At 40.4% G+C, this 26,050-nt stretch overlaps 1 long non-coding RNA gene across 9 annotated transcripts in view; it reads right to left on the reverse strand.

Moving 5' to 3' along the window:
* Positions 1-26,050, reverse strand: part of LOC117878947 — a 66,692-nt gene that overhangs the window by 3,118 nt on the left and 37,524 nt on the right. For all 9 annotated transcript variants that reach the window (XR_004646141.1, XR_004646138.1, XR_004646137.1 and 6 more), the window contains 2 exons: positions 4,602-4,654; positions 2,620-2,744 (listed from right to left, as the gene is read on the reverse strand). This is a non-coding gene — a long non-coding RNA (uncharacterized LOC117878947). The remainder of the gene's footprint in view (positions 1-2,619; positions 2,745-4,601; positions 4,655-26,050) is intronic.

Genomic DNA, 26,050 nt, shown 5'->3' on the forward strand with positions numbered 1-26,050 from the left:
TGTTTTCTCTTTTTGATTATAGTTCATTTAAGGGGAAAATATTACTGCATGCTTTGACAATGTTTTATGTGTCTTTGGCTGACAGAACACACACAATGTTTGACTAGGCCCATTTATTTGAGCAGACATATTAAATAATACTTTACATGTGAACATGTATGTCATAAATTTTGTAGTCTCTTAAAAGTAGGATAAATCTGTGTATTTAAAATGGTCTTTGTTCAAAGCCATCTTTTTTTCAAACTGTAATAAAGGAAACTGTGATTTGTGCTGCATGAACAATGCCAGCATCATCATTTTAATGTTATCCATATGGGCTTCTAATAATAGATAAGAGACTACACTTGTATTGTATGTCTTAGAGACATTTAAAACCTTGATAAGGAAAGGCTGATTTCATTGGCCCCACAGTTAAAGGAAAGCAGACCCTAATTAAAACAATTCTGTTCTGAATTAACTACTTTGACATGTGCTAATTGACAGTTCCTGTGAAATGGTTCTAATTAAAGTCAATATGTCTTTTTCAATTAAAAGGAAATTAAGAATATACTAATATACATTAACAACTTAATCTGCCTTCAATATCCCATACATCAGTTGCTTTTTTCTCCCCTAATGTTATTGGAGAACCATCTGACATGCATCTTCTACTGTTTGGTTATGGTATCTCATTATTACTCTACAAGAACACAGACAGTGGTGAATATCCCCTAAAGCAAGAAGATAACCTGCATATACTTTAATTTGTGCAGTTCCTAAGATCTTGGCTGATTAAGGGTAAACCCACCTTTCCATGGAAGAGTATAAGGACATATTTAAAAAGGGGATATTCTTACTAATTGCAAACTAGGGCAAGTGTTCTCAATTAGTCAATGAGCCAAAGCTTTTACTACAGGCCTTAGAGGTAATTAAATACTGCTGGGGAGAAAAGAAGCTGGATTGTGTTTTTCATCATTTGGCCCAAGTAAAGGCAAGGGCTTGATTTGAGAAATATACAACCGAACACATCTTTCTCATCTTGCTCTGTTTCACAAGTGAATCCATTGTGGAGTTCTCAGGTGTGAATGCTTTTCGTTATATAGATATACATACAAGAGGAAAGTGTGATTGCTGGGTAGGCTAGGGCTTCCCTGTCATTGTCAGTGGGAATACAATGTAGCTGTTTATAGCCACAAAATTAATTACTGAAATGTACATTTGGCTTTGTTCCTACCAATGCCAAGGTTTTATTGCTACTAACTTTACTGATTAGAAAAGCAATATTGATAATCTCAGACACCAGTAGTGATGTGCAGAGCATCTACAACATATGCTGAACTATGGGGAAGATTAACATTTGCTCAAGTAGACCATGATGTTGAAAATATTTTTGTTACTGGGAAGAAATTAAATACTTTTGGAGGATTAATGGGGAGGGGGGGAGTTAAAAGATGACTAGATACTGCTTAACAACTCTCTCATATACAGTGTTAAGAACATGATCTTAGTTCTGTTACATCTCTGATCTTCAGAAAATTATAATTCAACCATGAACATTTACTCTGTTAAATTTACTGTATAAGGAACTACTATCTAGCCATATTTCATCCAAAACTTGAGTTGGCTGTGGCTTTTTAAAAAATTATTTATAACTCAGATGTAACTTGAATCTTTAAAAAGATAAAACATCTGGTAAGTCATGTACAGTAACCTGTGGTATTTTGAAAACAAATTAAGTGGCAGAAATTTTGATTTTGTAAAATAGCTTCAGAAACTCTTCAAAGTGCTCTTTGAGAGATTTGTTCCTTACAATCTGTTGATTAAATCTAAATTTAAGCAAGTAACAATTAAAGTTTTAAAAATTTCATACGATTGAAATAAACAGAAATTACCAAGTTGCATATTATTCACCCAGTCCTAGTACAGGGCAAAATTTTCAAAACTGGTCTCTAAACTTGTATCTACAAAATGCAATGGGCAAAACTTGTAATTTTTGTCTACAAATAAAGATCAGTTAAACATGCAGTTACTTGATCTGTGTATGAAAATTTTAAAACTTTGTTCCAAAATAATATGATCAAATCATTAGCTAGAACAGCTCCACTTTATGAATATTGAAGTTGCAAACTTGGGCTGGCCCAGCATCTGTAGGCCATTCACTGCTATGCACAAGACTTGGCATCTTGCTTCTCAGGCCAGCAGAGACTAGAAATTCTATCTTGTCAACACTCTCAGCCTTTGTGGTGGGATTGGCCCAAACTTCAAACTTTCTGGCCAGTTATGAGTTGAATTAATGAACTTCAGAGATCTTCTTACCCAGATCGCTGGGGTAGTTCATTCAGGATTTTAAAGGGAAGGTTAAAGGGGAAGGAAATTGAGTATTCCTCCAAGTTAAAATAAAGGAAATTTAATAACTGATGCCCAGATCCTCAAAGGATTGAGGTACCCAATTCATTGAAATCAATAGGAGTTGAAGATCTGGGCCTGAGTTTATTGTGCCACTCTTTCAAGGAGTTCAGTGGGATTGCTTCTGCAATTAAATATTATTCAACCAAACAGTGGCACAAGCAGGTCCTATTGCTAATCTAATAATAAAATTACAACATAAACTCAGGAAATTCAAAGATAGAACACTCTTACCTTACATTTTGAAAGCTTTGCACAAGCTGCTTGAGTCCTTACAACAAAATTTCTCTGTATTTGAGCCCATCAAATCTCACATTCCAGCATAGGGCCAGTACATTAATGGGACACTTACGGAAAACCTACATGAGCATGAAGTTGTGTTAGTGAATCAATACATATAGCATTTTCCCCTCTGCATTCTTTTCTAGCCATGATTCCAGCATGGTTAGAGTAATCATAGGATCATAGAAACGTAGAACTGAAAGGAACCTCACTAGATCATCTAGTCCAGTCCCCTGCACTGAGGCAGGACTAAGTATTATCTAGCCCATCCCTGACAGGTGTTTGTCTAACCTTACTTAAACTCCACTGATGGATATTCCACAACCTCCCTAGGTAATTTGTTCCAGTACTTAACTACCCTTCTAGTTACGAAATTTTCCTAATCCCTAACCTAAATCTCCCTTGCAATTTAAGACCATTACTTCTTGTCCTGTTCTCAATGGATAAGGAAAAAAAAATCACCCTCCTCTTTATAACAACCATTTACGTAATTGAAGACTGTTATCATGTTTCCTCTCAGTCTTCTCTTCTCCAGACTAAACAAAGCCAACTTTATTTCAATCTTCCCTCATAAATTATGTTTTCTAGACCTTTAATCATTTTTGTTGCTCTCCTCTGGACTTTCTCCACTTTGTCCACACCTTTCCTAAAGTGTGGTGCCCAGACCTGGACGCAGTATTCCAGTTGAGGCTTTATCAGTGTTGAGCAGAGTGGAAGGATTATATCTCAAGTCTTGTTTACAACCTTCCTGCTAATACAGCCCAGAATTATGTATCCTTTTTTTTTTTTTTTTTTTGCAACTGTATTACATTATTGACTCATAATTTGTGCATTAAACACTTCTCTAAATGTCAATCAATCAATCAAATCTCTGGGATGAGACATAAGTCCAACTCCAGACTGCTTGTGCCCATTAAAAATTACATGGTACTTCTCACAAGAGAAATACTAATATCAAAGTCCAAATAGAGGCCCCAATCCTGGTGACATTTATCCACAGACTTAATTTGAAGTGGGACTATGTGCAATATTCAAGAATATGCATAAGTGTTTGCAGGATCAGGCATGTTACCTTCTGCCTACCTAAAATACATCTTGTTGATTCAATGGCATGTGTTATTCTTCACTTCTTGTCCTAAACATATGTGTTGTGTTCCCATGTGCCACACTTCAGCTCAAAGTTGGCTACATTTAATGCTCCCGTTAAGGGAAGAGGAAAATGATGGTAAATATGCAAAAACTTTGCAATGATCCCCTCACGCCTTTTTCTAGTTCTTTTATTATCATTATTTCTGTCCAACCCACCCTTTTTTCCCAAGTGGCAGCAGCGAGAAATGGGAATACGCATAACCACGTCTACATCCTCAGTGTATAATTTTTAGAATGCTCTGGGATTCTTTGGGATAAAAGGAACTATATAAATGTAATTTTTTTGTGTGAGAGACTAAATCTTCACTGCTATTCTTGGGAAATGTCTTTTCCCCCTCCTACATTTGGCCAGATTATTTCATATTTTTTAAAAAGGGGGGGATCATTTATGAAACAAAGTAACTGAAGCTCTGATTCTGCAAGCACTTATGAACGTGTTCACTAGAAGTACAGAAGTAGCCACACTAACTTCAATAAAACTATTGTGTGCATGTTTGCAGGATTGGAGCCAGTATAACACATTCCCTACTTATGGAATCCTATTCTTCTCATGTAAAAAATTAACCTTTTTTTTTACTTGCGTAGTCCTTACTCATGCAAGTAATCCTATAAAATCAATGGGACTATTTGAATGAGTAAGGGCTGTTCACATATGTAAAATTTGCAGAATTGGGCTTTATATCATTATCTTACCATTATACCAACAGTCGTAAAATCTTGAAGCAATATATAACTAAATGATTGAAGATCTGAGTATTGGGGAAAGTAATAAAATTTTAAATTACCTTTCTATGAGTGAATAGGCAGTTGTTGTTCAGTGTGTTCTGACAAGGCAGCCCTGAAAGTTAGTAAAAATAAAGTGAGACCAAAAGAAAAAAAAAAACACAACTTCCAGATCCTATGAAACTTCCAGATTGCAGCTATCTTTGCCTTTATATAAATAATTAGTGAAGCATTCTTTCAGTTTGTCCTGCCTAGTTAGAGCAGAGTTGTTTGTGTGGGGAAGAAACTGCTGTGTTCTTGATGAAAGCCAAGCACGTCCTATGAATTCTAGAGTCCAAGGAAAATTTATCTTGGCAACAGGTCTGTTCAAAAAAGCAGCATGTGGGACATAGTATGCCCAGGTCCATGCAAGACCTCCTCCTAGTAAGTCCTGTTTCTGGTCGAGTATCTATCCAGCTTTTCCTTCCCTCCCTCCCCCCATACCACTAACTGTACATAGTCACATTCTCCTAGCCTTGAACGCTGTGAAATAGCAATGCATCCTCTATTAATACATACATTATGGAAACTTTGTTTTCACTGCTTAAAACAGAACAGATAAACAAATGTTGAAAATGTTTCTGAACTGACAAACAAAGTAATATGGGCTGTTCTTATGCTAGTGGGCAAATCCAACAAGATATTATTTGACTCCAGGCAACCTTAATTTACATGCCATGCCCCATGTCTCCAACTGTTGTGAACTGAATATATTTACTTTATATCTCAGATCACCTGATTATGACCAGTTTGTTTATTTTGTACATTCCTGGGGGAGTGGTGGTATTTTTAATTATTAAATAGAATTAGTATTTCATTAAAGTCCTCCCCTTATCAGGGAAAAGGAAGTAAAAGTACTTTTACATTGAGTAATCTTTGTATTTCTATGTCAATCTCATATCGTTAGGTATTGGGCAACAAAAGAAATAGCTATAGTTATGTAACATTTCCATTCTAACCTCTTGTATTCAATAGTTCAGACCTTTCTGAAACTTTCACATCTTGGGCTAAACTTTTCCAGGCTTGGTCTCTGTTCTCTGGCCAAAAGAGAGAGAGAGAGAGTGTTGTGGTGGTGGTTATTGGTTGGTTGTTATTTTAAGTTTGAACAAGAACAGTGTTTGCTATTTTTTATTAGAGGGAGAATAGTCCTTTCCTCATCTCTTCCTCCCCTTCTTCCCGCTCCCCGCATTTCCAATAATAAAAAAAGTTGAAACTTTTATTAATAGTTCTACAACCAAAATAACTAGATGTAGGAAGTTGAAATTTGGCATGGAAATAGCCTCCCGAGAGAATTGCCTTCATGTGTTCTGGTGAAATTTGATTCAGATGTTACTGACTTTTCAGGAATTTTGACAATTGCATGCTATATATATATATATATGTTTTTTGGGCAGGATGTTCTGTTTAGCTCACAAAGTGCATGCTAAGGAAGGCGGAGCTGGTTGCATACCAACTAACATAGCTGCCTAGTGAAAAGTGTACTGAAGGTGTACCTTGAGTGAGGCAAAGAATTTGGAGGTTCTCTTGATTAGCCCACGTGGAATTATACTATGCAAAGAGATTAGGATGGCTTCTTCACTCTTTGTAAGATGAGAGAGAGGAAGATCTGGTATGGTGAACTTCAGGTGTTCTACAGCTACTCAGATTCACAAGGAAAGAGCATTTTTCTTATGGGCCCTCCTAGTTTTAGGAGACTGGTCATTCCAGTAATAGCTAGAGAATTGGTTCTGAATTACAGAATTTACATGACCTACTGCCAACTTGTTATCAAAGCTACAGAGCTTTCAAGTCTTGGAGCATACATGTCCTTCCCTTGTTTCTCTTTTCCATGTAAAAAGAAATACTTCATACAAAAGACTGTTAATGAGCCTGTGAGGTTGTATGTTTACATTGTTAAACATCAGAAATTAAAAAGTTAAGGTCGCATATGCAGCTTTAATTCAGACCCTTTTTGGCTTCTGTTTTATAATATACTCTTTAATTACATGAGCACATACTATTTCAATATATGATATAGTTTTATCGTCTAAGCCCCAACCCTGTAAATTACAGTGCCTGGCTTTGGCCCCAGCATGGAGCCCTGCTGAAGGCAATGGGGCTATGAATAGGCATAACAATCCTTTTACTTGTTGTAAATTTCAGGATTAAGGCCTCTGATGCACATGCAAAGTATCTTGCAGTTCTGTGTATTAACCCGTGCCCCTGAAACTTATAAGTAAAGTACACATTAAACAGTGCTTATACTTCACACCACAGATAGTATAAAAGTATATAGTAACAGTGAAAAGATGTTAACATGTATAAGCTACCTAAAGTTTGTAGGTAACTTAGCTTTGTAGTTAAATGCCTGATCTACTGAGCTGCACTTAATTACTGTTCTACTGTGCATGCTTGTGCAGCGAAATTAGCTTCTTAGACTACATACACACTACAGCTTAAGTCGGTATAAATATATTACTCAGGGGTGTGAATAAGCCACCCCCAAATAACATAAGTTACACCAACCTAAGCACCAGGGTGGACAGCGCAAATGTCAGCAGGAGAGTTTCTCTCACCAATATAGCTATCGCCACTCACGGGGACTGAAGTTATTAAATTGACAGGAAAGCTCTTTCCCATCGGCTTAGATTGTCTTCACTAGCAGCGCTATGGTGCCATAGCTGCATAAACTCTGTAGTGTAGCCATAGCCTTAGTCAACTTCCTTATCCTTGAATTATACTTAAGGAAGGCTGTGCTGCTGGTTGAAAAGAAACACATAGAGCATATGACTGCTGACTTAGGGCTCAATCCAATCCCCAAAGCAGTCTAAGGGTATGTCTACACTACAAAATTAGATCGATTTTATAGAAGTTGATTTTTAGAAATCGATTTTATACAGTCGATTGCATATGTCCACACTAAGCGCATTAAGTCAGCGGAGTGTGTCCTCACTACCGTGGCTAGTATCGACTTACAGAGCGGTGCACTGTGGGTAGCTATCTCACAGTTCCCACAGTCTCCACTGCCGATTGGAATTCTGGATTAAATGCCTGATGGGGCAAAAACATTGTCGCGGGTGGTTTTGGGTACATGTCAGTCGCCCCTCCCTCTGTAAAAGCAAGTCAGAAAATCATTTCGCACCTTTTTTCCTGGGTTACCTGTGCAGACGCCATACCATGGCAAGCATGGAGCCCACTCAGCTCACCGTCACTGCTGCTGTTGTGGGCAAGTAGCCAATGCAATCATTGACATTCTGTTATCAAGGGTAGTGACTCTGGGAAATGTGGGGGCCTTTTTAGATTTTAGGTGCATCATATTCCTGTCCTTTGTCGCTGGTGAAGAAGTCTTGCAGCCGTACATTCCAGTACGGTCGGCGCTGTAACACCCCATAGCACTTCTGTGGTTGACCCATGTAACAGTGCCAGGGCTCTTGCTCTTTTGCCTTGGCTGAGGTACCTTGCCCTACCCGGACCTCCAAGCATTTGACACAGAAGCACCTGCAGCAGCTGGCATTATTACACAGCAGTAGCTCCTTGCCTTTGCAACAGACAGTGCAGTAGGACTGCTAACCATCCTCGTTGGACATGTAGCTTGGCCGGGGGTTCTGGGAACGTCTTCCCTGCCCAGCTCCTAACAACCTTCAGGGTATGGCTCCACCACTTCCCTTGCAACTCTGCTCTCCTGCTCCCCAGCGATGGTGCAGTAGGACTGCTAACGATCCTCATCCACCGCTTCCGCTGCAACTCTGCTCTCCTGCTCGGGGGATCCATTCACGAAGCCTGGACAGTAGTAAGGAGCAGTTCAACTATAGGGTGAGCAAGTGCAGAATGGTGGTAGAATGTGTCTTTGGACATTTAAAAGCTCTCTGGCACTGTTGGTCAGACCTCAGTGCAACCAACATTCCCATTGTTATTGCTGTGTGCTGTGTGCTCCATAATATCTGTGAGAGTAAGGGGGAGACGTTTATGGTGGGGTGGGAGGTTGGGGCAAATCGCCTGGTGTCCAATTTTGAGCAGCCAGACACCAGGGCGATTAGAAATGCACAGCAAGGCAGGCTGCGCATCAGAGAGGCTTTGAAAACCAGTTTCATGACTGGCCAGGCTTTGGTGTGACAGTTGTGTGTGTTTCTCCTTGATGCAAACCCATCCCCTTTGTTGATTTTAATTCCCTGTAACCCAACCACCCTACCCCCTTCAAAATAAAGTAACTATTTTATGAAACCATGCATTCTTTCTTTATTAATTAAAAAAAAAATGAGATACGGACAAGGTAGTCCAGGTGGGGTGGAGAAGGAGGAAAGGACAAGGCCATGTTGCTTATTGGAACCATACTACAAAGCAAACTGTTTGAATGACAGCCTTCTGTTGCTTGGGCCATCCTCTGAAGTGGAGTGGCTGGGTGCCCAGAGCATCCCCTGCCCCTGTGTTCTTGGGCGTCTGGGTGAAGCAAATATGGAACTTGGGGAGGAGGGCATGCGGTTATACAGTGGATGCAGCGGGGGCCTGTGCTCTTGTTGGCTTTCCTGCAGCTCCAACAGACGCTTCATCATGTCTGTTTGCTCCCCCATTAGCCTCAGCATCTTGTCCTGCCTCCGCTGTCCACGCTCGTTTAATTCTTTCCTGGCCTCTGCCACTGAATGCCTCCATGCATTAAGCTGTGCCCTATCACTGCGGGAGGACTGCATGAGCTCGGAAAACATCATCGCAAGTGCAGGTTTTTTTGCCTTCTAATCTGCGATAACCTCAGGGATGGAGATGATGGGGGAGCGTAGAAACATTCTATGCTCTATGATTCTGGGGGGACTGCATGGTCACCTATGCTGCTGAGTTCAGCACGCTGACCAAACAGGAAATGAAATTCAAAAGTTCCCAGGGCTTTTCCTGTGTATCTGGCTAGTGCATTGGAGTTCAAAGTGCTGTCCAGAGTGGTCACAAAAGAGCACCCTGGGATAGCTCCCAGAGGCCAATATCGTTGATTTGCATCCGCACTACCCCAAATTCGACCCAGCAAGGTCGATTTTAGCGCTACTCCCCTTGCCGGGGAGGAGTACAGAAGTTGATTTTAAGAGCCCTTTAGTCCAACGGAATGGGGTTGGTTGTGTGGATGCATTCATTTTTAAATCGACTTAACGCAGCTAGATTTGACCTAACCCCTTTGTGTAGACCAGGCCTAAGGGTATCTTTCCATTTGATTTCAGTAAGGCGTGGATCAGGCCCAATGCTTAATTTGTAATGAAAGAGGTGCCGGGGCTCAAGCAATTTTTTTTATTATTATTTTCTTAACTGATGCAGCAAGCCCAGAGGTGCTGGGGTTATGAACTGCCAAGAACTGGCAAGTCCTGGCACAAATTAAGCACTGATCAGGCCCCAGATTATTAGAAACACATAACTTGGAAAGAAGGGAACAAATCATCCAATGTCTAAGGCCAAATTTTTCAAATATTGGTGTCTAAAATTTCAACTATTGGTGTCTAACTTTACATCTAAACTTAGCCACCGAAATAAGTGACTAGATTTTCAGGGGTGTTGAGCTCCCACAAATCCTAATGAAATCAACTGTAATTATGGATGCTCAGCACTTCTGAAAATGACTACTTTAAATGCGCTTAACTTTAAACAACCAAGTTCAATAATTTTGACATACACATTAATAAAAATGTACTGGCAATGTGTACAGGAATGCAAAGGAAGATTCCCACACAGAGTGAGTGCACTTAAAAAGTTCATTCCATTTCTATAGGCATTATTGATTCGCATGTATTCCCCATTTCAAGTATAGTGAATACTGCTGCGACCAGTAATGTCTCTACAGTCCAACTACTGTATGCACTTAAGACAGCAGGAAAAATATTGTGTGATATTACATTAGAGAGACAAAGTGGGTGAGATAATATCTTTTAATGGACCAAATTCTGTTGGTGGAAGATTCAAGCTGCACATAGGTCTTTTTCACATCTGGAAAAAGTAATGAGTATCACAGCTAAATACAAGGTGGGACTGTTAAGAATGAGGCGTTCAAACATGTTGTAGGAGACCAGTTAATGTGAGGTGAGCAATTAACACTTCTGCAGTCACAGGACAAAGGAGGGTTAGTAGGTTACAAACTGTTGTAATGAGGCATAAAACCAATGTCTCTGAGCCCAGGATTTTTGTTGTCTAGCAGAGTCATGAATTTAATTTTCCCATGTTTATCTTTTGAAGGTGTTGTGCACGTTTCCTTAGAGGATGTGGCCTGAGAAATCTGATTTGGAGTGATTTGTGAAAAGTGTTTGCCCATGGGTGATAGGGTGTCTTTGTCTTCTATTGTTTGTCTGTGTGAGCTCAATCGAACGCGTAGTGATTGTCTAGTTTCACCCATAGTTGTTGGGGCATTTGATGCATTGGATGAGGTACACCACATGTTGTGAGAGGCATGTTTAGGACCCATGGATCATGAAAGGTGTGTTGTTGGTGTATTGATCATCATAGCAGTGGAAATATGTCTGCAGGTTTTGCATCTCTTGTCATGGCAGGGTCTGGTGTCACTTTAGAGTTGTGGACTGTGGGGAGTTTGTTTCTAGTGATGAGTTTGGAAGGGTGTTGGGCTGTTTGAAGGCCAGAAGGAGGGGTGGGAAAGTTTCTTTCAGGACATGGCTCCATTAAGTATGTTGTTTGCTGATCTTCCGTATGGGTTCCTGTGGTAGGTGACATTTGGGCTGTTCATTCAGTGTGTGTGTGGCTTGGGTGTTTGTGGGTTTTGTGCTTGTTTTTGTTTTTTTCTGTATTGAAGCAAGTTCTCTCAGAGTATTTGGGTTGCCTTTTCCATTATGTGATCTATTTCTCTGGTGGACTGTCCATGTCTGCTTAAGGCGGTTTTAAGTGTCTGAAGGTGTGTATCCAGACTTACCCCAGAATACTCTGAGGAGAATCTGATTGCCTGGCTGTAGATAACCGATTTCTTGGAGTGTCTGGGGTGGTTACCGGATCTGTGGAGGTAAGTGTGGTAATCTGTGTGTTTCTTGCATATAGTTTATCTGTAAGGTTCCGTTACTGAAGCTGATAGGGTGTCCAAGAACATTGATATTGCTGTGGGAATGTTCTAAAGACCGTTTGATGGATGGGTGGTGGTTGTTGAAGTTGTAGTGGAAATCTATGAGGGAATTTAAGTTGTCTGTCTAGAGCATGAAAATATCGTTGATATATCCCAGGTATATCATTGGTTTTGTGGTGCATTTTTCCATAAATTCTTCCTCAAAGTGACCCATGAAGAGGTTGGCATATGGGGGAGCCATCCTAGTACCCATGGTTTGGACACAGTTTTTGCTGTTAAATGTAATGTTGTTATGGGTGAGGATGAAATGGATGAGTTTTTGACAATGTGTTTGGGGTGGATATCTGAGTATTGCCCATTGCCTTGTAGATATTTAAGGCAAGCAGGATATAGCACACAGGATACAGCATTATTAGATGGAAGAATACTACATGGCCATGTAACTAAAAACTAATATATCACCAAGGAGGGCAGATTTAAGGTTGTACACTTAACTTCAAGCTTGTCAATTACTACCTTTTGTTGCTTAACCTTGCAACTATGGCCTTGCAACATGATCCATGCAGGAGGACCTTTGTACCATCCCTGTGTCCCACTGAAGTCAGTTGGATGTCTGTGCCCATTCACAGGTGCACCAGTCAGATTTCAAGACTGGGCCTTAGTGTTCTCTTAACATAGGACCTTATTCTCACTGGTGATGAAAACAGTGGGACTACTGGTGTGAGTAACCTCTCATGAATGAGAATAAGGGATTTGCCATCTGGCCTATAGTGTTTTGTGTGGAATGTATATATCCATACTCAAATGCAGAGTCTGATTAATAGAAAATAGGCACAATTTATGCAGAGTTCTCACATACTTGTTCAAAAAGCAAAATGTACTTCAGCCTAAAGCATATGTATATATATAGAGAGATTATATCTCGTTTGTGCATGCATGCAATAAATGGTGTCAATTTTCTGAGAATAAATCTCTAAAAGGAAAAATTACATTGTAAGATGTCTTACACCATTTTCTGAAATGTAGGAGCCTGACTTTGAAATATAGCACTAATTGAATAAGTGGGCTGTTTAAAATTCATTTCAATTCATTTTCTTCTTTTTTTTCCAGTAAATGTATTCAATGGAATTCTTACAATTCACCGGGATAAAAAGTCTTCCAAGATGCCTCCATGATTAGAGGGAGAATTCTTAAAGGCTGTGTTTTAAGGATCAGTGATGTAAAATGACACAGGTAAATGTAGGCTGGTTATATTTTAAAGTATGCTGCACGCAGTGTGTGTGTCAGGAATGCTGAAGCAGGAAATGGCTTGGATTGCAGCTGAGATATTATGTTGTGTTTAAGTTTGTGTGTGAAAGGTGAGCCCTCCCAGCCCTTTCATCACCATGACTGTGATTAAAACACTGCCTGCCTGGAACTAAGTGTAAGGTGTGCATTCTATTCAACCAGCTGCCAGTCTTTCAGTTAGCTGGTTTGCAGGTTGTGAGAGAAGACATGTTCCTGTTTTCAGCACATGGGCAAAAGATCGTGCTCTGGCAAATTAAACTGAATAGAAAATTGAGCCTTTTCTCTGTTTATGCTATAGCTTCCTCTATACATCTGTTCATACTGTAGAAGTGACAAGAAGATCTGGAATTACCACACTTCTGGAAACTTCTTTTTCTACTACTTTGCGTGCACACATTTGTGTGTGATTAAGAAAAGAAAAAGATCTATTGCAAAGCATTACTTATATATTTGAATCATGCACAAATGTATGTAGCACACATGCCAAAAAGAGACAATTTACTTTCACCTGTGATTCATGAGATGTGAATGCTACACAGAAAACATCTACAGTTTTAAAGAATCTCCTGCACTGCAAGCAGGGGTAGATGAAAATATTTTAAAAGGTCCTGAAGAAGCAGTCACAGGTGGATAGGGGAGTTATTATCAAATAAATGAAGGTCTTCTAGATAAAGAACCCATAAAGCAAACATATGTAACAATGCTTGAATTAGTACAGTCTGAATTATACTGGATTAAGAAAATATCCAGGAACAAATAAAAATCAGCATTTTTAATTTACCAGCACTGTGTTGTCCAGAATTCTGTACCTTCTGCTATTTTATTTGTATGCTATTTTAAATACACTGAATTGGCAAACAGTCAAAGTTTGTCCTGAACAGGGATGGTGTTTAAAAGGAGAAAAAGTAAGGGGCACTGGAAAGCCTCATGAAATAAAGGATCTGGAATTATACCACATGAGATGGAGAAGATGGGGGCAGGAAGGTTTCAGTTTTAACTCTAGAAGATGACTGTAGAATTGTTATTACAGTGAGTTCCTTTGAGTCTCCTCTGTGTTTCTTTTCACAACCATAAGAGGAAGAAAGAGAGATAACCAGCAGGAAATGGACAGTCACTGCTGTGTCAAATAGTACTGGAATTCGCCATCACATCTGGCTAGTCAAACATGAATAGTGTGGCGCTTACTCTCATGATTCTGAGGAATTTTAATTGTTGCTGTGACTGAATGAGATGCCTGTATAATAAGAATAAGATGTGTGATCATTCTGATGTTTATGCATCTTTGTAGCCTTCCTATGTTTACCATAGCAAAAGAGTTATTTTAAGGATCCAGTGAAAATAATTCTCCTTCCAGAACTCTACCATTGTCCTCTGCCCCCAAATGTAATAGTTGCAAAATACAAAAATCTCTCTAGAAAAAGGAAATACAAGACTAAGGGGCAGGGCTGGCTCCAGGCACCAGCGGAGGAAGCACGTGCCTGGGGCGGCACATGCTAAGGGGCAGCATTCCCTCCATTCTTGGGGTGGCACAGTCTGGGTGGCTTTTTTTTTTCCTTGGGGCATCAACAATGGTAGAGCCAGCCCTGCTAAGGGGGGAAGTGAATGGTTCTGAATTGCTGAAGTTGTTTTTCTAGGTTCTCAGTGCCATGTCGGAGTCTAGTTCACAGAAAGATCAACCATGATAGAATCTCTCTTTAGGGACTTCATCCTGCATGGTGCTGAGCTCCTGCTGCAAGGTGAGGAGTGCCTCCTGCAAGAAAGCTGAGGATGCACAGCATTTGCCAGAAGGCTCCATATACAATCACATTTTTTATCAGGGTTACTGTTTTAAATAGCTTTTTATCATATTTTTCTGGTGCTGCCTTATGGCTTGCTCTATGAGAATACTTGATATCGCAGGATGACTATGAGTCGGCAATGTGACGTGGCCGTGAAAAAAGCTAATGCGGTCTTGGGATGCATTAGGCGAGGTATTTCTAGTAGGGATAAGGAGGTGCTGGTTCCGTTATACAAGGCACTGGTGAGACCTCCTTTGGAGTACTGTGTGCAGTTCTGGTCTCCCATGAGGAAACAGTGGGGGCAAAAGACCTCTCTGGCTTTAAGATTAAGCTTAATAGGTTTATGGAGGGGATGGTTTGATGGGATAAAGTGATTTTAGTCAATAGGTCAATAACGTGCCATCGCTGGTAATTAGCAACAATGGTCAATGATGGGATATTAAAAGTTACTACAGAGAACTGTTTCCAGAGTGTCTGGCTAGAGAATCTTGCCCGCATGCTCCGGGTTCAGCTGATCGCCATATTTGGGGTCGGGAAGGAATTTTCCTCCAGGGTAGATTGGCAGAGGCCCTGGAGGTTTTTCGCCTTCCTCCGCAGCATGGGCAGGGGTCTCTTGCTGGAGGATTCTCAGCGATTCGAAGTCTTTAAATCATGATCTGGGGACTTCAACAGCTGAGTCAAGGGAAAGAATTCTTCCAGGAGTGGGTGGGTCAGCTTTTGTGGCCCGCATCATGCGGGGAGGTCAGACTAGATGATCATAATGGTCCCTTCTGACCTTAGAGTCTATGAGTCTATGAGTATCCTCACCCAAAAGATGTAATGGTAATTTAACTTAAATTCTTGATTGAATTATATTATTCTTTTAACTAATTTTTTCAAAGCTATAAATTATAAAGTCACTTCCTCATTAGGGTCACCTTGGCATTTGCTTTTTCCATCAGGCTTGTTGATGTTGTTAAGGATTTTACATGTAGAATGAATGCAGAAAGGCAAATGATCTGCAATACAGATCAGAGATGAGCACTTTACCCTAAATTTCCTAGCGCTGCCTGTTGGAATGATTGATTAGTCTTTTTGTAATGTGATAGACTTTCTAGTCCAGACTAACCTTGCTTGTATAGCAAATGCAATGACTGTTGAGCACTTACCTCTTCATATGCCTTTTGTGACCATATTGATTTGAGACATTCATGACCTTTGCTGCCTTGCACAAAGGACACCAAGACTAAATTAACAAATTCCTCCTGAGGTAAATTAGTTTTGCACATTGGGGGTGAAATCCTGGCCCTGTTCAAGTTAAAAGGAGTTTTGCCATTGACTTTAACAGGGCCAGGATTTCACCTTTGGTGGCTTGACTTTTTGTGGACTCTTCCACTGCAGCATAGTATCTTCTTAAAGAGTGGGAAAGGGTTAACATAAGGCACAAGATTCCCCCCCCAAATTTATGTATATGTTGTATACAGTGGCTCTGTACCTTCTTTTTAAAGTATATTGATCTTTGATAAGATCCTAGTAACTCCAAAGATACTAAAAAGTATCATTATGAGTTGATACTGATTTATGGCCCAATCCAGTTTTCCTAGCATGCCCAAAATTCTTCAAAAGGATTTCTGGGGGCTTTAAGGAATACAGCATCAAGCTGTTACATGCAGCCTATAAAGGCTTCTCATGTGTTATCATAAATGTAGTGCCATTACTATCGCTTGAGGATTTTCAATATTGTCTCTACGGAGACACTTAGATACTACAGTGACAGGTGTCGCCATAAGAATCTAAGTAGATGGATTATGTTACGAGGACTTTGTTTGCTCACAAGAAATATCATGGAAAGTACCTAACTACACAAAATATGGCACCATGGGATAAGTTTTCAACCTGTGGTCTTCATTTGTGCATATACAAAATTGTCATTACGCATACATGGACTCACATTTTATGGATACAAATACCTGTGCATGAACTTCAACCTTTCTAACACTGCATACTTGCAGGTAGGTACATTTTCAAAAGTGTGCATTTGAGTTGCACCTATAACATATAGATGCATATATGTGCACTCACAATTTTTGCATTTGCACAAATAGAGCACAGGCACAGCTGGAAATTCAGTTTTGTGTTCTGTTGCTGTATCAAAAGCTTATTTCTGAAGGACACTGTGGAGTCACTTAGACTCAAATTATATATTAATTTGGGGAAAGGAGGAGCTATAAAAATGAACAGAAATAATTAGGAAATCTAAATGAACATGTAACCCACACACCTTCTGGGTGTGGTGCTCTATCCCATCAAGTGGCACCAAGACGAGAGAGAGAGAACACGTGCGCGTGCGCGTTGCAGACTTACCTAACAGGCAGTTGGCTTTTAGCTCATGCACTAAGCTCCAGAGGTCCCAGGTTCAATCCTGCCCACAGACAACTGGGGTCTGTTACCATTGCAAGCACTTTTCTTAATTTACACATTTTCCCCATAGCATTAGAAAACTAAGCATGACAGCATTGTGCGCATGTATGAACACCAGAAAGTGAAACTGACTAGTCTAGTTTCTCTTTCCAAGTTGAGTGACATGCAAAGTAAATAAATAATGAAGACGGTGAACTACAAATTTTAAATTCTTTCAGTGTTAATCAACTGTGGGGTTAGTAACATTGGCAAGGATTGTTTTAAATACGGTTTTTTTTACCTTGACATTGTCCATTTTAAGAAGATTTGAGTGGTATAAATGCCCTGTACATCTTTTATTTTTTATTTAATAGTAAGCATCTTTTATTTTTTATTTAGCATAGCTGTATATCCATCCACTTCTGTTTTCACATCACTGAAATTTTATGTTTTACCAGTAGAGCTTTCCTCAAATATTTATTTAAATGTGTAAAACTAATTCACTTCATCTGCATACACTCCCCATTTCTGTTAACTTCCCCAAATACACTAAGAAATCTCCTTTCCAAGTACCAGTTCTTACAAAAAGCTCATTTTCAAGTTTGGATGCTCAAACAGTTATCAAAAGTGAATCTGTTTGCTTTATTGTATATTTAAATTGTGGATTTTACTTTAATATTCAAATACAAAAATGTTGGTAGCTTTGGTTAGATATATGCCACCCAATCAGGGTATACCAACAATATCACACAGCTTGTATAACTAACCAATAGAGTGCAAACTTTTAACAACTTCAGTGAACTTCTCAGAATGATCTGCAGACCAAGAATTGTTCACTGAATAAATTTGTGCAACTCCACCCCACAAATAATTAATTGCCCCACCTCCATTATTGGGAGAGTTTTGGTCATGCCAAGGAGGCAATAGATCCACTAAGGGGAGAGGGTCCCTCAACAATCTGGCCTCAGGAGAAGGCAAGATGATCTGGACACTGCCACATCTAATGGCTGGTTAATCCGCATTACTGGGTTCTTATTGGTTCCCAGTTCCCTCTTCTCCCCACTCCTGGAGGCATTTCTTCCTCCTCCCAGGCAAAAGAGCCCAGTGTTTAGCTTCCTTTTCATTCCCCCATTTTCCCCTTCAGGAAATGGAGGGCAGTAGGGTGGTGAGTAGGGGGTCTCAACTAATTCCTGTTTGGCATCTGATGCATTTTCTCACAACCCATTGTAGATTCTGTGTTTATTGCCTTCTCTCAGCACCCAGGAGGTCTGGCTGTGGAGAGGGTGCCATTTGGAGTTATATAATAATGTTTGCAGTTTTTGGAGCAGGTGACCTGCTTGCAGGGGTCAGTTTGTGGAGTGGGGGGCTGATCTACGGCAGATGGCATTGGGCCTAGCTTTTAGTACTGCTTGGTGCAGCAGAAAGGGTTGTGAGCATCATTGTCTCATGCAGGTTAAAGCATCCTTCATCTGGACCCTCATCTTTTTCATAAGGAAGGGGACGGAGTATATCAGCTAGGGCCAGATCCATGTTTTAATCTACTTTGGTGTTTTTGAAGATCCTACTAGGCACCTATCTGCATCTTTAAATGCCTACATGCCTTTGACAATCTGGCCCCCAATAACTGAAACTGCAAAGGCTAGGAGTTATACAATTTAACTGCCATACTAAAATTTGATGGTGTTAATTTAAACTGTATCATACTGTATGCAGTGAAAAATGTCTGGACATTTTAGTTTTATATTGATACTTGTTTCCTATTTCTACCATTTCTTTACTGCACAAATATGAGGCCTAATCCTGAAAGCCCTTACTATGATCATGATGTGCATAGTACCACTGCAGACCATTGTTTTGTCTATGCTAAGAATGTTTAGCAATTTTTCCACTGCTGATGTAGTAGCTCCACCAATGCTAGCAATAGCTCTGCACAGCCTAGGATGGCATGCCTGAATCCCGTATGTGCTGGACCAATGGCAGGAGAATTGCTAAAAATTCTCAGTGTAGGGAAAGCCTTTGACTGCAGTGCAACAATTCACATGAAAAAGGGTTGATGCAGTTATTCAAAATTTTCACTTAGCTTCAGGTGGTATAATTTTTGTTCCCAGATTGGATGATTTGTGCAACAAGCCAACATCAAGGTGAATTTTAAGTTGTCTGTGATCAAAATTCACATTTTGAAATTAACACTCTGATTGGCTAGATATGCAATTCCAAATCTGCTCCGAACAGGACTAGAAACAATAGTGGTAAAAACACGTGCACCTAGTCTGCACTAATACGGGATGATGGGATGAATTGCATCCTCAGCAAGTTCGCAGATTACACTAAACTGTGGGGAGAGGTAGATACACTGCAGGTAGGGATAGGGTCCAGAGTGACCTAGTCAAATTGGAGGATTGGGCCAAAAGAAATCTGATGAGGTTCAACAAGGACAAGTGCAGAGTCCTGCACTTTGGAAGGAAGGATCCCATGCACCACTACAGGCTGGGGACCAACTGGCTAAGCAGCAGTTCTGCAGAAAAGGACCTCGGGATTACAGTGGATGAGAATTATGGATATGTTTCAGCAGTGTGCCCTTGTTGCCAAGAAGGCGAACGGCATATTGGGCTGTATTAGTAGGAGCATTGCCATCAGATCGAGGGAAGGAATTATTCCCCTCTATTCAGCACTGGTGAGGCCACACCTGGAGTATTGTGTCCAGTTTTGGTCCCCCCACTACAGAAGGGATGTGGACAAATTGGAGAGAGTCCAGCGGAGGGCAACGAAAATGATTAGGGGGCTGGGGCATATGACTTATGAGGAGAGGCTGAGGGAACTGGGATTATTTAGTCTGCAGAAGAGAACAGTGAGGGGGGATTTGATAGCAGCCTTCAACTACCTGAAGGGGGTTCCAAAGAGGATGGAGCTAGGCTGTTCTCAGTGGTGGCAGATGACAGAACAAGAAGCAATTCTCTCAAGTTATGGTGGAGGAGGTCTAGGTTGGATATTAGGAAACACTATTTCACTAGGAGGGTGGTAAAGCACTGGAATGGGTTTCCTAGGGAGGTGGTGGAATCTCCATCCTTAGAGGTTTTTAAGGCCCAGCTTGACAAATCCTTGGCTGAGATGATTTAGTTGCTTCTAGACCTGCTTTGAGCAGGAGATTGGACTGGATGACCTCCTGAGGTCTTTTCCAATCCTAATATTCTATGATTCTATGTCTTCCACCAGTGGAGTTGCATGGTCTGGGACCTGAAGACCCAGACTGTGGTATGTGTCCAGCGGTGGTACGTGACCTTGATGTCCCATCCATTCATTTCACAACCATTTTTAAGTAGGTGGTACATGAACCAGTAACATTTGGGTGCCATTGGTTAGGCCATTAGTGGGAGAATTGCTAAAAGTTTTCATTGCAGACTCAACCCATAGGACTGGTCACTTGTGGAAGGATTACAGGATCAAGCTCATGCTGTGGTGACCTAAGATTCTCTTGTTCTACAGCATAATTTTCTGACATTCTAGCAATGGACACATTTAATCAATTGCATGCACATATATGTTGGCTAATAAAGGAGGATAGATGAGGTGCCAGGTTATAAATCAATTGAATAGTTCAAGTGATCTTTCTCACAGGGACATTGGACTTGGGGGTAATGAAATTCAGGCACTCCCAATGGTCACCTGGTAATAAGTCTCACCACAGGCATCTCATTGGGGTTTTTGCTTGTTTGGTTGGGGGTTTTCTGGGCGGGGGAGGGACACGGGAGGGGTGGTTCTTTACGGAATTCCCCCAGACCAAAACTGTGGAGCAGTTAGCCAGCCTACAGTTTCACACCTGCCACATATGAACATATCATAAAGTTCTGTGTTCAGTGACAGTCAAGCATCTATAAATGTACATATGAAAAGTCCTGCCTCCACTGAAGAGGGGGATTGGATAGTTTTTGTCTAGGAAAAACTCTTAAAATATTATTAAATTCCATTTAGTGGGGTTAAGGGTTAGAAATAAGACATCTTAAAGCTGATAACTGAGACTTCTAAATTACTTGCCACAAAAATCACATCTGTGTCTTTGTTTTCCTATAATATCTTAATGTTACATGAAGAGCATGCATAGTTCAAGAGAGCTATTGGTCTTTAGGAAACATTCAAGGCAAACAGAAAGGCCGATCTGTTCTTCAAGGCTTTTGCTAAGGGTGAGTTCTGGAAGGTATGTTTGGGGCAATGTGGAGCATTATTTATTAACCTGGACGTGAAGAGACATCCTAGGTGAAGACAGTTCAGATCCTGCTGGTTTATTGTTTGTGTTTTTTTTCTTAATGTTTTTTCACATACATATACCTAGGCTAAACAGATATATACAAATTTAAAATCCAAACACATTTTCACACACAAAATGTCAGAAATCCAGTACAATTTTGGGAGGTATTGCCAATATTGAGGAGGACTAGAATATCACACAAGAAGATCCTGGATGACCTTGTAAACTGCAGTAATAGAAATGGGATGAAATGTAATAGTACAAGGTCATGCATTTAGGGACTAACAACAAGAATTTTTGCTATATGTGGGGGGGCTTATCAGTTGAAAGCGACGGAGGAGGAGAAAGACCTGAGTGTACTGGTTGATCACAGGATGACTATCAGACCTCAAGGTGATACGGCCATGAAAAAGGCTAATGCAGTTCTAGGATGCATCAGGCATAGGTGCTGGAACTAGGGATGGTGGGGGTGCTGCTACACTTCCTGGCTTGAAGTAATATAGTTTCTGCTTTCAGCACCCCCATTACACCACTACCTCGATATAACACCACCCGATAGAACACGAATTCGGATATAACGCGGTAAAGCAGTGCTCGGGGGGGACAGGGCTGCGCACTCCGGTGGATCAAAGCAAGTTCAATATAACGTGATTTCACCTATAACGCGGTAAGATTTTTTGGCTCCCGAGGACAGCGTTATATCGAGGTAGAGGTGTATAAACATTGTTCCAGCTCCACTGGCCTCAGGTCAGGTATTTCCAGTAGAGACAGGGAAGCATTAGTATCATTACACAAGGCACTGGTGAGACCTCATCTGGAATACAGTGCATTTCTGGTCTCCCATGTTTAAGAAAGATGAATTCAAGCTAGAACAGGCACAGAAAAGGGCTACTAGCATGATCTGTGGAATGGAAAATCTACCTTAGACTGTAGCCCACGAAAGCTTATGCTCAAATAAATTTGTTAGTCTCTAAGGTGCCACAAGTACTCCTGTTCTTTTTGCAGATACAGACTAACACGGCTGCTACTCTGAAACCTACCTTAGAAGAGGAGACTCAAAGAGCTTGGCTTGGTTAGCCTAACCAAAAGAAGGCTCAGGGGAGATATGATTGCTCTCTATAAATACATCAGAGGGATAAATACCAGGGAGGGAGAAGAGTTATTTAAGTGCCCATGTGGACACAAGAACAAATGGGTATAAACTGGACATCTACAAGTTTAGGCTCAAAATTAGGTGAAGGTTTCTAACCATCAGAGGAGTGAAGTTCTGGAACAGCCTTCCAAGTGAGGGCAAAAAACCTAACTGGCTTCAAGACTGAGCTTGATAAATGTCTGGTGGGGATGGTATGATGGGACTGACAACAATGACATTTGGCCCATAGGCAACTGCCAGTAACAAAAATCCCCAATGACTGGATATGGGACATTAAATGGAAAGAGATCTGAGTTACTACAGAGAATTTTTTACAAGGTATCTGCCTGATGGGTCTTGCCCACATGCTCAGGGTCTAACTGATCATCATATTTGGGGTTGGGAAGGAATTTTCCCCCAGGTATGACTGGCAGAGACCCTGGGGGGGGGGGGTTGCCTTCCCCTGCAGTATGGGGCACAGGTTACTTGCTACCAGAATTGACTCAGACTTTAAGGTCAGAAGGGAGCATCATGATCATCTAGTCTGACCTCCTGCACATTGCAGGCTACAGAATCTCACCCACCCATTCCTGAAATAGACCCCTATCCTCTGGCTGAGTTACTGAAGTCCTCAAATCATGGTTTAAAGACTTCAAGTTACTAAGAATTCACCATTTACACTAAACTTCAAGTTACCGAGAATTCATTATTTACACTTGTTTAAATCTAGTGTAAATGGTGAATTCTCGGTAACTTGAAGTCTTTAAACCATGATTTGAGGACTTCAGTAACTCAGCCAGAGGATAGCGGTCTATTTCAGGAATGGGTGGGTGAGATTCTGTAGCCTGCAATGTACAGGAGGTCATACTAGATGATCATGATGCTCCCTTCTGACCTTAAAGTCTGAGTCAATTCTGGTTGAATGAAACAAGATAGAATTTCAAATTTAGCTCCTTCATTCATTCAATTCTATGGACCAAATTCATCTACAGTATAGCTCTATTGACTTTAAAGGAACTACACCATGGATGAATCTGGTCCCTAACTACACACAGTGCTGTCAAAATACAGAAATAGCTGGACTTGCACCTGCTTGCCTGATTAGGCTATAGAAAGAAGACTGGCACTGGCTCAGTATGCAAAAACAGTATATCTGTCATGATGAAGATCTAATCCGGAACATTCTACACAGCTTTATTCACAATGTGTGTAGGTAGTGGAGAGGTGGGATTTATCTCGTTCTTCTCACCTATGGATATTATCTTTCTAATTAAATGTAGATACATTTTACTTTTTATTCTTCATGTGTATACGTTTTCAAACTGTTTATTTGCTGTCTGACTTTTTTTTCCTACCCATTCCCCAAACTTCAAAGCTACTAAGTAAAAATCATGGACATGGATCTAAAATGGAATAAGTAATTTTTTGATAGCTTCTTGCTAACTCTTTAAAGCTCTGTGCAGCTGCTGGTGTATGTTTGTGCTGGCATTGCAGAGTGGAGCCCTGGGAATAAGGAATCTGATTTCAGAGAAACAAGAGCTAGCTTCAAAGAGGAGAGCAACTCTCCCCAGCTGATAGAACTTTTACTAAAAGAAAACAACAATGAAGTAAGAAACACACTAGTAATATCTCCTGTTACTCCTCTGCAATCCTTTTCAAAACTTTCTTCTCCTTTATCTGATTATATACTTCCGTCTCCAAATTCTCTTTTGTGACGGTTTTACCTTTTCTGTTAGTTTAGGTGTCTGATTGTAGATTTCAGTGTGAGACCACATTACTTCAAAGCACATTATATTAGTTATTAAAGGGCAAAAAATAACTCATGTAATTGCGATATATATCCTTGGAGATCTCTACAGAGTGGGGAAACCAATCTGAGGCCTACTGGATGTATGTTTTTTTAATATAGATTAAGAAGGCATTATACACTAATAATGAGCTACACTGCACTTTTCATTCACCGATGCTCTGGTATTTAAGCATCACAGCTAATGTAGTTTAGATCATATTTTTCCTGGAGTGACATGGTTGAAATAAACAAGTTGGCCTCCAAGACATGTATTCTATATTTTAAGAAAGACCTGGTAAATACAGAGTATGAGAAGCTGTGTTGATAATCTATTTATCTCTCTCATGGTTTAAAAATGGAATTTGTTTAAACAAAAGACAAAAAGTAGTCATTTGGGGTCCTATCCTGCCCCTATTTAATTCAATGGGAATTTTGCCATTGACTTCAATGACAGTGGGTCCAAATCCTAGGTTCCATTTACCTAATCTTAGCTGGTGTAAACTGGCATATCTCCATTGCCAGTTTTTGCCAGCTAAAGATCTGGCCTGATATATTTATTTAAATGATTCCCAAGATACATTATTGGTGTACAATAGCTCTTTTGCCTTTACTTATGTAGAATTCTTTTCCTTTCTGCTTCTGCAAGCATAATTTGATAGCAATAATCATTATATATTTTCCGTGGGAAGACTCTCAAAAAGTTGCTCTTTGAGTAGAGGAGAACAGCACTAGTTTGTTTAGTTATTCTGACTGGATGACGGATGAAATGTCAGAAATAATTTCACAAAACGATGATGTGTAATCCCACAGGACGAATGCCTGCATTAGAAATCCCACTGCAGGTTTAATTTGCCAAAACGAAGCCTTCTTGCAACACTGCTTATTACTTTTGTAAAACAGTAATAAAGTAACATTTACAAATTATAAACCAAGAGCAATGAAAATGGTTCTGGAATTATTAGTCATCATTGACGACTAAATACAGTTGATGTATTTGTACTAGTAAAATCAGGATTTAACTGAGAGCCTTACTACAGTCTTGATCACACAAAGTGCTGAGCATCCTCAGCTCCCATTTGCTTCAGTGAGAGTTGAGGGCACTCGGAACCTCAAAGGATCATGCAGTCCTCATGTAAAGATCATGCGGTAGTTACGCTGCACATGGGGACACGGTTTAGTGGTTTTCTGACTCTAAAAGTAAACTGGAATTTTTTTTGACAGACATAGCAAGACTGTAATTAAAAATCTGTTTAAGTTCTTAAACCAGTAATAGAATAGATATAGTGCAGGCCTATTATTGTGTTTGGTCTCCTCGCACTGACTCAGCATCATCCCTTCTTGGTAACAGCAGAGACTGGAGAAGCATTTGGGTTAGGTAGCATGGAACACGGGGTCTTGTATTCCAAGTAAGAGCTGGAGGCAGCTTCCCATCACCCAGCAAGGTTCAGATGAGTCCTCAGTCTACAGGGGTACATGGAGCAGCACAGTATGAATCCAGAGAGATCCAGAAGGAGCAAGGCAAAAATGGGAGGGGCAGAGAGGTATCTGGGGAAAGACTTCCCTGGGGAAGAAAGATTAAATTGGGGAATAGCTTTGGTTATATAAGTGAGAGGAATGGGGGGAAGTAACCCTATTATATCCCTAAGAAAAAGGATTTTAACTAACACTCACACAGATGGAGTCCTAGGGACAGACATAGAAGAGACAGAAGGCTGGAGTTTGGGTGGGAGTCAGAGTGAACGTCCTCAGGGATAGAGGAGAGACAGGGTAAAATGGTTGAAGGATAAAATTGCAGTTAAAGGGGTTGTCGAGATTGGAGTCCCCTCTCCCAGGGGACAATAGGAGATGTTCAAAC

This window comes from Trachemys scripta, chromosome 6, assembly GCF_013100865.1.
Source record: "Trachemys scripta elegans isolate TJP31775 chromosome 6, CAS_Tse_1.0, whole genome shotgun sequence".
In the NCBI taxonomy this organism is placed as follows: domain Eukaryota; kingdom Metazoa; phylum Chordata; order Testudines; family Emydidae; genus Trachemys; species Trachemys scripta.